General features: G+C 41.9%; 1 protein-coding gene across 8 annotated transcripts in view; it reads left to right on the top strand.

Annotated features, from left to right (window-relative positions):
* Positions 1–13,088, top strand: part of ESR1 (estrogen receptor 1) — a 450,613-nt gene that overhangs the window by 127,974 nt on the left and 309,551 nt on the right. The window contains exon 1 of one of the 8 annotated variants that reach the window (XM_086708142.1): positions 9,294–9,417. The exons of the other annotated variants lie outside the window; for them this stretch is intronic. The gene's annotated coding sequence lies outside the window, so the exon portion shown is untranslated. Of the gene's footprint in view, positions 1–9,293; positions 9,418–13,088 lie in introns of those variants that run through there. 8 annotated transcript variants of the gene reach the window in all.

Here is a 13,088-nt window from a genome sequence, read left to right on the forward strand (position 1 = left end):
CCATAAAAACCCCAGAGGAGAAAGCAGGAAAAAACCTCTCTGACTTCAGCTGCAGCAATTTCTTACTTGACACATCTCCAAAGGCAAGGGAATTAAAAGCAAAGATGAACTATTGGGACCTCATGAAGATAAAAACTTCTGCACTGCAAAGGAAACAACCAACAAAACTAAAAGGCAACCGATAGAATGGGAAAAGATATTTGCAAATGACATATCGGACAAAGGGCTAGGATCCAAAATCTATAAAGAACTCACCAAACTCCACACCCGAAAAACAAATAATCCAGTGAAGAAATGGGCAGAACACATGAATAGACGCTTCTCTAAAGAAGACATCCAGATGGCCAACAGGCACATGAAAAGATGCTCAACATCATTCCTCATCAGGGAAATAGAAATCAAAACCACCATGAGATACCACCTCACACCTGTCAAAGTGGCTCAAATGAGCAAATCAGGAGACTATAGATGCTGATGAGGATGTGGAGAAACGGGAACCCTCTTGCACTGTTGGTGGGAATGCAAACTGGTGCAGCTGCTCTGGAAAACAGTGTGGAGGTTCCTCAAAAAATTAAAGATAGATCTACCCTATGACCCAGCAGTAGCACTGCTAGGAATTTACCCAAGGGATACAGGAATGCTGATGCATAGGGGCAGTTGTACCCCAATGTTTATAGCAGCACTTTCAACAATAGCCAAATTATGGAAAGAGCCTAGATGTCCATCACCTGATGAATGGATAAAAAAAATTGTGGTTTATATACACAATGGAATACTACGTGGCAATGAGAAAGAATGAAATATGGCCTTTTGTAGCAACGTGGATGGAACTGGAGAGTGTTAGGCTAAGTGAAATAAGTCATACAGAAAAAGATACCATATGTTTTCACTCTTATGTGGATCCTGAGAAACTTAACAAAAGACCATGGGAGGGGGGAAAGGGGAAAAAAAAAGTTAGAGAGGGAGGGAGCGAAACCATAAGAGACTCTTAAAAACTGAGAATAAACTGAGGGTTGGTGGGGGGGTGGGAGGGAGGGGAGGGTGGGTATGGGCATTGAGGAGGGCACCTGTTAGGAGAAGCCCTGGGTGATGTATGGAAACCAATTTGCCAATAAATTTCATATTAAAAAAAAGAAAAAATAAATATCAGGATAGGAATATCTTAATAAAATATGATGGCCTGACATTCTATGGAAGAGTTATACAGAAAAGCACTGAATGGGGACAAGTGGACTCAGGTTATATCAGCCTGGATGGAATAGTGCAATGTAGGGACACTGGAATGATGGTTGAATTAAGAAGAAATTCTTTGGGGCACCCGGGTGGCTCAGGCAACTGAGCATCTGACTCTTGATTTTGGCTCAGGTCATGATCCCAGGGTCATGGGGTAGAGCCCCATATCATCGGGCTCTGCGCTGAGCATGGAACCTGCTTAAGATTCTCTAGCTCCCTCACCTTCTGCCCCTCCCCACTCACCATAAATGAGCTCTGGCACACTCTCTCTTTCAAAAAAAAAAAAAAAAAAAGAAGGAAAGAAATTCTTTGCCTCAATAACCAACTCAAGTGGTTTGTGAATATAAATTATGTGACATTGTAGTAGATTAATGTGAAGTCACATTAGCATTAGGCACTCTTAATATTTCATTTCTAAATAAGAAAATATTTTATAATACTTGCTATAGTTTTCTGAGAGCTACACTGAGAATGTTAATGCAGTTAAAATGGAAAAACTGGAGCGAGAGAGGGAAGATGGCGGCGTAGGAGGACGCTGGGCTCACCGCGCGTCCTGCTGATCACTTAGATTCCACCTACACCTGCCTAAATAACCCAGAAAACCGCCAGAGGATTAGCCGAACGGAGTCGCCGGAGCCAAGCGCAGACGAGAGGCCCACGGAAGAGGGTAGGAAGGGCGGCGAGGCGGTGCGCGCTCCACGGACCGGCGGGAGGGAGCCGGGGCGGAGGGGCGGCTCGCCGGCCAAGCAGAGCCCCCGAGTCTGGCTTGCAAAAAGCAGAGGGGCCTGACGGACTGTGTTCCGACAGCAAGCGCGACTTAGCGTCTGGGAGGTCATAAGTTAACAGCTCTGCTTAGAAAGCAGGAAGGCTGGAGGACAAAGGGAGGGAGAGCTGCTGAGCCCCCGGACGACGGAGCTCAGTTTGGTGGGGAACAAAGGCGCTCACCAGCGCCATCTCCCCCGCCCATCCCCCAGCCAAAATCCCAAAGAGAACCAGTTCTTGCCAGGGAACTTGCTCGCTCCGCGCAAACACCCAACTCTGCGCTTCTGCGGAGCCAAACCTCCGGCAGCGGATCTGACTCCCTCCTGCAGCCACAGGGCCCCTCCTGAAGTGGATCACCTAAGGAGAAGCAAGCTAAGCCTGCCCCTCCTGCCCCTGTGCACCTTGCCTACCCACCCCAGCTAAGACGCCAGATCCCCAGCATCACAAGCCTGGCAGTGTGCAAGTAGCCCAGACAGGCCACCCCACCCCACAGTGAATCCCGCCCCTAGGAGAGGGGAAGAGAAGGCACACACCAGTCTGACTGTGGCCCCAGCGGTGGGCTGGGGGCAGACATCAGGTCTGACTGCGGCTCCGCCCACCAACTCCAGTTATACACCACAGCACAGGGGAAGTGCCCTGCAGGTCCTCACCACGCCAGGGGCTATCCAAAATGACCAAGCGGAAGAATTCCCCTCAGAAGAATCTCCAGGAAATAACAACAGCTAATGAGCTGATCAAAAAGGATTTAAATAATATAACAGAAAGTGAATTTAGAATAATAGTCATAAAATTAATCGCTGGGCTTGAAAACAGTATAGCTGACAGCAGAGAATCTCTTGCTACAGAGATCAAGGGACTAAGGAACAATCACGAGGAGCTGAAAAACGCTTTAAAAGAAATGCATAACAAAATGGAAACCACCACGGCTCGGATTGAAGAGGCAGAGGAGAGAATAGGTGAACTAGAAGATGAAGTTATGGAAAAAGAGGAAGCTGAGAAAAAGAGAGATAAAAAAATCCAGGAGTATGAGGGGAAAATTAGAGAACTAAGTGATACACTAAAAAGAAATAATATACGCATAATTGGTATCCCAGAGGAGGAAGAGAGAGGGAAAGGTGCTGAAGGGGTACTTGAAGAAATAATAGCTGAGAACTTCCCTGAAGTGGGGAAGGAAAAAGGCATTGAAATCCAAGAGGCACAGAGAACTCCCTTCAGACGTAACTTGAATCGATCTTCTGCACGACATATCATAGTGAAACTGGCAAAATACAAGGATAAAGAGAAAATTCTGAAAGCAGCAAGGGGTAAACGTACCCTCACATATAAAGGGAGACCTATAAGACTCGTGACTGATCTCTCTTTTGAAACTTGGCAGGCCAGAAAGAATTGGCACGAGATTTTCAGTGTGCTAGACAGAAAAAATATGCAGCCGAGAATCCTTTATCCAGCAAGTCTGTCATTTAGAATAGAAGGAGAGATAAAGGTCTTCCCAAACAAACAAAAACTGAAGGAATTTGTCACCACTAAACCAGCCCTACAAGAGATCCTAAGGGGGACCCTGTGAGACAAAGTACCAGAGACATCACTACAAGCATAAAACATACAGACATCACAATGACTCTAAACCCATATCTTTCTATAATAACACTGAATGTAAATGGATTAAATGAGCCAACCAAAAGACATAGGGTATCAGAATGGATAAAAAAACAAGACCCATCTATTTGCTGTCTACAAGAGACTCATTTTAGACCTGAGGACACCTTTAGATTGAGAGTGAGGGGATGGAGAACTATTTATCATGCTACTGGAAGCCAAAAGAAAGCTGGAGTAGCCATCCTTATATCAGACAAACTAGACTTTAAATTAAAGGCTGTAACAAGAGATGAAGAAGGACATTATACAATAGTGACAGGGTCTATCCATCAGGAAGAGCTAACAATTATAAATGTCTATGCGCCGAATACCAGAGCGCCCAAATATATAAAACAATTACTCATAAACATAAGCAACCTTATTGATAAGAATGTGGTGATTGCAGGGGACTTTAACACCCCACTTACAGAAATGGATAGATCATCTAGACACACGGTCAATAAAGAAACAAGGGCCCTGAATGAGACATTGGATCAGATGGACTTGACAGATATATTTAGAACTCTGCATCCCAAAGCAACAGAATATACTTTCTTCTCGAGTGCACATGGAACATTCTCCAAGATAAATCATATACTGGGTCACAAAACAGCCCTTCATAAGTTTACAAGAATTGAAATCATACCATGCCTACTTTCAGACCACAATGCTATGAAGCTTGAAATCAACCACAGAAAAAAGTCTGGAAAACCTCCAAAAGCATGGAGGTTAAAGAACACCCTACTAACGAATGAGTGGGTCAACCAGGCAATTAGAGAAGAAATTAAAAAATATATGGAAACAAACGAAAATGAAAATACAACAATCCAAACGCTTTGGGACGCAGCGAAGGCAGTCCTGAGAGGAAAATATATTGCAATCCAGGCCTATCTCAAGAAACAAAAATCCCAAATACAAAATCTAACAGCACACCTAAAGGAAATAGAAGCAGAACAGCAAAGGCAGCCTAAACCCAGCAGAAGAAGAGAAATAATAAAGATCAGAGCAGAAATAAACAATATAGAATCTAAAAAAACTGTAGAGCAGATCAAAGAAACCAAGAGTTGGTTTTTTGAAAAAATAAACAAAATTGACAAACCTCTAGCCAGGCTTCTCAAAAAGAAAAGGGAGATGACCCAAATAGATAAAATCATGAATGAAAATGGAATTATTACAACCAATCCCTCAGAGATACAAACAATTATCAGGGAATACTATGAAAAATTATATGCCAACAAATTGGACAACCTGGAAGAAATGGACAAATTCCTGAACACCCACACTCTTCCAAAACTCAATCAGGAGGAAATAGAAAGCTTGAACAGACCCATAACCAGCGAAGAAATTGAATCGGTTATCAAAAATCTCCCAACAAATAAGAGTCCAGGACCAGATGGCTTCCCAGGGGAGTTCTACCAGACGTTTAAAGCAGAGATAATACCTATCCTTCTCAAGCTATTCCAAGAAATAGAAAGGGAAGGAAAACTTCCAGACTCATTCTATGAAGCCAGTATTACTTTGATTCCTAAACCAGACAGAGACCCAGTAAAAAAAGAGAACTACAGGCCAATATCCCTGATGAATATGGATGCAAAAATTCTCAATAAGATACTAGCAAATCGAATTCAATGGCATATAAAAAGAATTATTCACCATGATCAAGTGGGATTCATTCCTGGGATGCAGAGCTGGTTCAACATTCGCAAATCAATCAACGTGATACATCACATTAACAAAAAAAAAAAGAGAAAAACCATATGATCCTGTCAATCGATGCAGAAAAGGCCTTTGACAAAATCCAGCACCCTTTCTTAATAAAAACCCTTGAGAAAGTCGGGATAGAAGGAACATACTTAAAGATCATAAAAGCCATTTATGAAAAGCCCACAGCTAACATCATCCTCAACGGGGAAAAACTGAGACTTTTTCCCTGAGATCAGGAACACGACAGGGATGCCCACTCTCACCGCTGTTGTTTAACATGGTGCTGGAAGTTCTAGCATCAGCAATCAGACAACAAAAGGAAATCAAAGGCGTCAAAATTGGCAAAGATGAAGTCAAGCTTTCGCTTTTTGCAGATGACATGATATTATACATGGAAAATCCGATAGACTCCACCAAAAGTCTGCTAGAACTGATCCATGAATTCAGCAAAGTTGCAGGATATAAAATCAATGTACAGAAATCAGTTGCATTCTTATACACTAACAATGAAGCAACAGAAAGACAAATAAAGAAACTGATCCCATTCACAATTGCACCAAGAAGCATAAAATACCTAGGAATAAATGTAACCAAAGATGTAAAGGATCTGTATGCTGAAAACTATAGAAAGCTTATGGAGGTAATTGAAGAAGATTTAAAGAAATGGAAAGACATTCCCTGCTCATGGATTGGAAGAATAAATATTGTCAAAATGTCAATACTACCCAAAGCTATCTACACATTCAATGCAATCCCAATCAAAATTGCACCAGCATTCTTCTCGAAACTAGAACAAGCAATCCTAAAATTCATATGGAACCACAAAAGGCCCCGAATAGCCAAAGTAATTTTGAAGAAGAAGACCAAAGCAGGAGGCATCACAATCCCAGACTTTAGCCTCTACTACAAAGCTGTCATCATCAAGACAGCATGGTATTGGCACAAAAACAGACACAGACCAATGGAATAGAATAGAAACCCCAGAACTAGACCCACAAACGTATGGCCAACTCATCTTTGACAAAGCAGGAAAGAACATCCAATGGAAAAAAGACAGTCTCTTTAACAAATGGTGCTGGGAGAACTGGACAGCAACATGCAGAAGGTTGAAACTAGACCACTTTCTCACACCATTCACAAAAATAAACTCAAAATGGATAAAGGACCTGAATGTGAGACAGGAAACCATCAAAACCTTAGAGGAGAAAGCAGGAAAAGACCTCTCTGACCTCAGCCGGAGCAATCTCTTCCTCGACACATCCCCAAAGGCAAGGGAATTAAAAGCAAAAGTGAATTACTGGGACCTTATGAAGATAAAAAGCTTCTGCACAGCAAAGGAAACAACCAACAAAACTAAAAGGCAACCAACGGAATGGGAAAAGATATTTGCAAATGACATATCGGACAAAGGGCTAGTATCCAAAATCTATCAAGAGCTCACCAAACTCCACACCCGAAAAGCAAATAACCCAGTGAAGAAATGGGCAGAAAACATGAATAGACACTTCTCTAAAGAAGACATCCGGATGGCCAACAGGCACATGAAAAGATGTTCAGCGTCGCTCCTTATCAGGGAAATACAAATCAAAACCACACTCAGGTATCACCTCACGCCAGTCAGAGTGGCCAAAATGAACAAATCAGGAGACTATAGATGCTGGAGAGGATGTGGAGAAACGGGAAGCCTCTTGCACTGTTGGTGGGAATGCAAATTGGTGCAGCCGCTCTGGAAAGCAGTGTGGAGGTTCCTCAGAAAATTAAAAATAGACCTACCCTATGACCCAGCAATAGCACTGCTAGGAATTTATCCAAGGGACACAGGAGTACTGATGCATAGGGGCACTTGTACCCCGATGTTCATAGCAGCACTCTCAACAATAGCCAAATTATGGAAAGAGCCTAAATGTCCATCAACTGATGAATGGATAAAGAAATTGTGGTTTATATACACTATGGAGTACTACGTGGCAATGAGAAAAAATGAAATATGGCCTTTTGTAGCAACGTGGATGGAACTGGAGAGTGTGATGCTAAGTGAAATAAGCCATACAGAGAAAGACAGATACCATATGGTTTCACTCTTATGTGGATCCTGAGAAACTTAACAGGAACCCATGGGGGAGGGGAAGGAAAAAAAAGAGTAGAGTGGGAGAGAGCCAAAGCATAAGAGACTGTTGAGAACTGAGAGCAAACTGAGGGTTGATGGGGGGTGGGAGGGAGGAGAGGGTGGGTGATGGGTATTGAGGAGGGCACCTTTTGGGCTGAGCACTGGGTGTTGTATGGAAACCAATTTGACAATAAATTTCATATAGAAATAAAAAAAAAAGTGGAAAAACTAGTTTGTTTGGAAGAGACTTCACTATAAATATTTACTAAATTAGGGTAAGACACTCTAGCAATATTTATTATGCAGCATTAAAAATATTGTCACTGCTAACAAAGCCAGACATAATGTTGACTTTTATAACCCTCCAGTTATTAAATATGATTGATAAAAAACTGTAACTAATATATAATTTAACTGTAGTAATTAATTTGAGATAACTATAATTAAGGTTAATTGATAAAAATAACTAGAAAAGGTTAACATTTAAACTATCCAAAGAAGAATTCTAAAACTGACCCCTGCTTTTCGAGAGGTGATGGTCATGTGATTAGGTCTGTATATACAAAGGAAAGAAGAATTAAGCCAATATTAGAATTTTAGACCAAAGTGTTTTTGGCATAATTCATTAGTTATTTATGTAATTTTGTTATAAATTTGAGTGGGTCTATTTTTTTTTACAAAGATTCTTTCATAATGGGGAAAAAGAAGATTAGAGAGATGAAGACTCTAGAAATCTCTCTGTACCTCAAATTAGATCTGGAGATGATTAGTTTGATTATTTCGGTTGTTTCTGACAAAAAAAAAAAAAAGGAAGTAAGTGCTCAAATCAGAGGGAAAAAAGTTTGAAGGGGAAAAAAAACCCCAGTAGAAATACAAAGACAGCAGCACCTAAACTGGTAAGATATGCCAGATATGTACCAGCAGCATGGATTGTACTAGAATTTGCTACAGAAGTATTGTAAATCACGGAGAAATAGTGTACAACTTATTTGCTTAAAATTTTCGGTTAATGTGCTTCCACAGCGTTTTGCAGATAACGATTCTCACTACACCTTATTATGGAGGCAGAGCTGTTTCCCTTTGTCTGTTCTCCATCCTATGATATACTTTTTATTGCTCAAGAGCTATAGAACTGTGTCCATGCCTATTGTTGTCTGCCTGATGGGAATTCATGTAATTGAAAGCGTTTATCCTCTCTTAGTAGAAAAATTGGGCACTTGGAAGTAATGAAATCCCCCACCTTTGTCCACGGCACAGGAAATACTGTTCACTCAGCTTTGTTCTAAAGTTTCCACTTTTCCCAGTATAACCTGTTGAGAATTTAGTCCTGCTCAAGAAATAAAGCTGGAATTTCTTGTGGCGGGCCGTCTGTCCATGTTCGCATAGTTACACCTTTGGTCTCTATTTCACCGTTGATCAAAAAATAAAATTGTAGTCTCTCAAAAGAAACATGGAATGACATGAAGAGAGTTCATAATACATTGTGGAGTGAAAAAAAAACCCATGTTACAGTGCAAATGCCAAATATACTCTATTTTTTGAATAAGAAACTGTATAAGTAACATCTAAGCATAGATGTTTAGATATTTGCTTAATTGTGAACGGTGATTACCTCTGGGGAATGAGCTCACAGAACTTGAGGACGGATTTTTACTTTTTACGTTACACTTTTTACTTTATACACTCTGTATTGTTCAAATTTTAAAAAAATGAGCAAGTGCTATTTTGTAGCTAAACAAAAACAACTGCCAAAAACTATAGGTAGTAAGAAATTACTTGGGATGGAACATGTTTAAATAATTAATTTGTTGATGCATTGCTTGACCATTATTTTCTTTTGCTAAGTCAAAACTCCCTTCCTTTTCTCAGCAGGTTGCTTTGAAAAGGAAGGGTGAATGTTTCTAATGAAATGAACAGCCCAACCTTCCCACCTCCAGCCTAAATTTTGGTTTTGTTGCCGCATGCAGGTTTTGAAGGTAAATCAAGGAATGTGGGTGTTTAACAGGGCAGTGCCCACTGCCAAAGTCAATGGGAAACCATGCTTTGCTGTAGCTGATTTATCAAACGGGAGCAGGAAGGGAGATTTGGAACAATAGGAAGTGAAGCACCTATAGGGTCTCAGCTGTACTGGGCACTGTGACATGTACCCAATGTCATGAAAGAGCGACTCTTTGAATTTATGCACCAAGCTGAATCCCTCTGAGCTTTTTTAAAACATAGTTGCTAATAAGTTTTGCATCATGGTACTATGGGTGGGTTGTATGTTGTGTGCTCACGGACACATGCAAAAAAAAAAAAAAAAGCCAGCTAGACTCAGTTCCCTTTTCGGTTTTAAGTTTTAAGGCAGAGGCTAGCAAAACACGTGGCCGATTCTTTCAATTACTTACCAAACAGACATGCTATATTTTTCAGGGGATTTATGGCAGAGATTCTCTTTGGAGGAGCTTTGAGAGCAAACCAGCCCGGGATACTACAGCGTAGAGTGAGGATTGCTTCATGGTAACTTCCCTGTTGGTGGGCACCTTCATATTGAATTTTGTCAGCTGGAAAATCCCGATTTGCGACCCAACAACTGAAAACTTTCTATTCTTATCAGATGGAGAGTCTCCGTAACGTATGGCGATACCACAGGACGGCTTGACGGGGAGTTTACAAAGATCAAGGCTCTGAGTGGTAGGAGAGTGGACAAATTGTAAGGCATTAACACCAGTATTCTTTTACCAGCTCACCTAAACTATTCTTGTCTGTATTTGCCTATACCTCAAGTCCATTGCTTCTTGGGTTATTAAACATCCTTTTCCTTCAGGTTCTTAAAAATCTTTCCGTTACAGTTTGAATGGCATCCTCCCAAAAAGATGTCTTGTCCTAACCAACAGTGTCTAAGGGCTGTGACCTTATTTGGAGATAAGGGTCTTCACAGAGCTGATGAAATAAGGTCATTAGGATGGGCCCTAATCTGATATGGCTGATGTCCCTATAAAAGGGGGAAATTTGTACAGAGACCCAGGAAGACGTTAAGAGGAAAACAACCTGTCACGTGGAGCAGACGTACCCCAAACAGCAGACTGGCTTATTGATGGAGATAAATTCTAGCAAGTTAACATAGTCCCAAAGGTTACAACTTAGAGCAGTGGACGAAGAGAAACAAAATCTCCTGCGAGAGATGGGTGTTGAAGGCCTGCTGGAGCTAGGTCTCAGATAGCCCCAGGCCTGGGCAGGCCAAGAAGCCAGGCCCCGGGGTCTGGTCTAGCCAGAAGATGTGCTGGATTTTTAAGACTTGGACAGCAAGGGTTGTGGTCAGAAAGTCAGCTCCTATGGGAATGGGTGTGTGAGGTTCCTTAAATCCGAGAAGGGAGGTAGAGTGAAGAAATAAAGGATGGATAGGCAATTAAACAAATTTTATGTTTTATTTATTTTTGAGAGCAAGAGCATAAGCAGGGAGGGGCAGAGACAGAGAGAGGGAGACACAGAATCCGTAGCAGGCTCCAGGCTCCGAGCTGTCAGCACAGACCCCAACGCGGGGCCCGAACTCACAGATTGTGAGATCGTGACCTAAGCCGAAGTCGGGTGCCGACTGAGCTACCCAGGCGCCCCAAATAGGCCATTTTAGTCACTCGAGTAAGAAGGTTCAGGACTTCAGAGGCAGGAAAGAACAGGTTATGCAAGTTTGAGGGAAGAAGTTGGGTCAGAGTGGATCTGGCAGCAGGAACCAGAGACCTTAGCTGGAATTTCTCCTGGAGAGCACAGGGGAGGAGGAGAGAATAGTTTGGGGAAATAGGGAACACCCCGGCTGAAAAAGGCCAGCACAAACAGGCAGAAAGCATAGTACTGAAATATTAGGAAAAGGAGTCCCAGGAATTCAATTCAGGGTGGAAGGGAATTCTGGGGTCAATGCCAGTGGTTCCTGCCACAGTTTTATGCTAAATACCAAAGCAGAGGCTGTCTGTTCTGTGTCCACGTGAACAGACCGACAGGGTCGTTTGGCAGCTAAAGGGAAGTGTAGAGCCTTGGGTACCTGTGGCTGTTAGTCACAGGAGAAATAGCACTGAGTTCTCCCTTACACAGATGCAGGGGAAACGTGCTCTGAGGACTGGCTGCAGACTGGACTGGTTGGAGAAAGACGTTCGTATTGAGAGATGTGAACAGTCGGGTTGATGGGATGGGCTAGCAGGTAGAGAGTAGGTTTTATGTGATGAGCAGAAAGTTCCAGGATGGTTTTTTGAGGATGAGAATGGCACCCGAGAAGGGTTAACCCAGGCTTGTGCGGGAGCTAGCTTTGAGCATCAGAAGCCAGAGGAGGGCATGTCTGCTTTCGAGGTTTGGGTTTGTTTTTTTCTTTCACCAGTCTCAAATCAGGGCATGGGTGAGGGTGACGGCTGTGGAAACTGGGGAGAAGGGGTGAAAGTAGCAATTAGGTATTTCACTAATTAGGTATTTCACTCAATTAGATATTTAACAAATGTTAAATGCTGATGATGGAAGGAGCCAGGGGTTGTGGTTAGAATGGTGTTAATGTTAAGAATGAGGAATCATGAGAGGTGAACGGGAGGACTGCATGGTTAACACCGAAGAAATGGATGACTGTGAAGGAGTGAATTGTGCAGGAGAGTGTGTAAACCCAGGGAATCCACATCTTGATTCTCAACCACCCAAGACAGAATTAGTTCCTGGCCTAATTTTTAAAAGAAGTTTCCGCTTTCCTCAGGAAATCGCACACAGCTGTCCCTTTGCATCTTCCTTTTTTGTCACGCAAGTTCTCATGGTGAAACCCATTTTTTCTTATTTTTTGTACAGTGCAGAGTATAGAATAGCAAACCCAACCCGTGCACCTGTACATTGCTAAGAAAAGCCTGTCCTTTTTTTCTTTCCTTTTTTTTTTTTGAACACTTCTCACTTCTTACATTTACTCATATGTTTCAATATTTCACCAAGTACTCAACTGGCAGCATATTAGAATCACTCTGATTCTAAAAAACTACCTATAGCTAACTCTCCCAAGGTTCTGATTTCCTGGGCATGGCATGGCCACCACGTGTATTATATAAAAGCTTTTGTTACGATTCTAAGGTGTAGCCAACTAAAAGCCGCTGGACTTTCAGGTTTCTCTGTACTTCCAAAAAAGGTGAAGCCTAGCCGTGGGCAGAATTCAGGCAAAGATTAGATTCAATGTTATTGGCTGATTTCATGGGTTATTAATGGTCAGTCTGCTCAACAGCCCCAGGAGAGCATTTAATAACAAAATCATGGGACAAAGCATTGACCCACCATTAGCTTGCTAATTCTGTATAGTCCTGAGACTGTTCTTGCTACTTTGTCTATATAATCATACTGTAGAAATTTCCAGCTAGACATTGTGTCTTTATTTTACATGTTTTTTAATCAAAATCTAACAGAGTTATTAAGTATAAGTGGCTCCTAAATTATTGTTGTAGGATGCAGATACTAGCAAAACTAAATCTTTTTTTCTTTTATTTATTTTATTAAAAATAACTCTTTTAATGCTTATTTTTGAGAGAGAGAGAGAGAGAGAGAGAGAGAGAGAGAGAGAGAGAGAGAGACAGAACATGAGCTGGGGAAAGGCAGACAGAGAGGGAGACATAGAATCTGAAGCAGCCTCCAGGCCCTGAGCTGTCAGCACAGAGCCTGA

Source organism: Puma concolor, chromosome B2 (assembly GCF_028749965.1).
Source record: "Puma concolor isolate L17-30 chromosome B2, mPumCon1.1.hap2, whole genome shotgun sequence".
Lineage (NCBI taxonomy): Eukaryota > Metazoa > Chordata > Mammalia > Carnivora > Felidae > Puma > Puma concolor.